Source organism: Cygnus olor, chromosome 33 (genome assembly GCF_009769625.2).
Source record: "Cygnus olor isolate bCygOlo1 chromosome 33, bCygOlo1.pri.v2, whole genome shotgun sequence".
Classification (NCBI taxonomy): Eukaryota; Metazoa; Chordata; class Aves; order Anseriformes; family Anatidae; genus Cygnus; species Cygnus olor.
In genome coordinates, this window is record NC_054090.1 from 5,578 (window position 1) to 7,500 (window position 1,923).

Here is a 1,923-nt window from a genome sequence, read left to right on the forward strand (position 1 = left end):
AGGGATTATAGTAATGAGACAAGGGATAATGTTTTAAAACCAAAAGAAGGTACTTTTAAATTAGATATAAGGAAGGCATTCTTTCATTTGGGGGTGGTGATCACTGGAACAGGTGTCCCAGAGAAGTTATGGCTGACCCATCCCTTGCGTCTTTGTGGCCAGAAGCCTCCCTTGCCATACCAAGATGGAGAACCCCCCTTGCAAAGCTGCTATTTAACCTCACCTTTTCCCCATGGCGCCTCCTCCACACCACAGAGCCCAGCCTCATCTCCCACTTTGCCACAAGCATTCTGCATGGGCACTACAGGGCCTAACTGTACCATGTCCTGCCCTGGCTCTGCCATCCCGCTGGGCAGGAGAGAGGGTGGTGACAGCAAAGGGATGCGTTTGGGTGTGGAACATGGGGCCTGGCAGAGACTAGGAGTTGAGGGAGCGGACAGGGCGAGGCAGCAAAGGCAGCACAAGCAGTGGTGTTGGTGCGGGGCCACGTTTGTGTCTGGAGCCTAAGTGGGCAGCAGCTGGCAGGAGGCGAGGGGAAGCCAGGATGCACCTCCCGAGGCCACTCCTGCCAGCAGAGACAAGGCCAGGACCAAGGGGAGGGGGCTGGAAGGGCAGTGGTGAGGTCCCTGCTGCTGTGCAGCCTGAATGCCCTGCAGGAGATGTGTTGGCTGGCAGGCTTTGTGAGGTCACCCAGTGCGTCACAGAGCACCCCAAGGCAGCAGTGATGGCACTGGAGAGGAGGGTGGCAGAGCCCAGCCAGGGGCTGGCTGTGGGTCCCCTCTGCTGCAGCCGCCTGATGGAGCATGGCAGGAGTAGGGCAGGCAGGGCTCATGGCCACTGCTCTCATGGTTGCCTTGCCACATGCTGCGGTAGAGCTTGGGGCATAGCCACCACAGCCACAGCCCCTCAGAAGGCTCCGCAGCTGCTGGGACAAAGGCAGATCTTGATATAGAGCCAAAAGAAAAGGAGGTCATTGATGAATAAGCTGAACAAGACTGGACCCAGTATTGAACCCTGGGGGACACCGTTAGCTACAGGCCTCCAACTAGACTGCACCACTGAGCACAACCCTCTGAGCTCTGCCACCCACCCAATTATCAATCCACCTCACTGTCCACTCATCTAGGCCACATTTCCTGAACTTGTCTATGAGGATCTTATGGAAAACAGTGTCAAAGCCTTTGAAGACATACCACATCCAGCGCTCTCCCCTCATCTACCCAGCTAGTCATCTCATCATAGGCTATCCAATTGGTTAAGCATGATTTCCCCTTGGGGAATCCATGCTGACTACTCCTGATCACCTTATCCTCCACATGCTTGAAGATGACCTCCATAACCAGGAGCTGTTCCAGTACCTTCCTTAATGTGCAGTTCTGGTATTTCCCAGATTAACCTATGATGTAGGTTGCAGGGTCCTAGACAAAATCAGGGAGTGTCTTTTCATACTCACCTGTTACATCTTTTGCACATTAAAAGAGCGATGATATAACAGGAGTGAACCTTGAACTACAGTTGAGCTGGGGAAAGAGCTCCTCCACCACACTCACCACTCATGGGGGAATCCCATCAGGGCGCATGGACTTCAGGATGCCCAGTTTCTTTACGTGGTTCCTAACCTGAGACTCATCCATCAAGGGTAAGTTTTCCTTGCAGAGGACCTTGTGAAACTCTGGGATTTGGCAAATGAATCTCATTCTGTTTTCCAAGGAGAAGAGAGCCTGTCTTTCCCACCTTGTCATGTTCTGCATCAGGGTCAGAACTACCCCATACATCATAGCAGGCTTGGATCGGACTGCAGGAAGAGCAACCAGGAGGAAAAGAGCCTGGGCACAACCAGGGATGCAGGCATGCCATATGAGCCAGCAGTGCTAAATACGGATATGGCCATGTCCATATTGGGATGCTCTAAGAGGAGTGTGT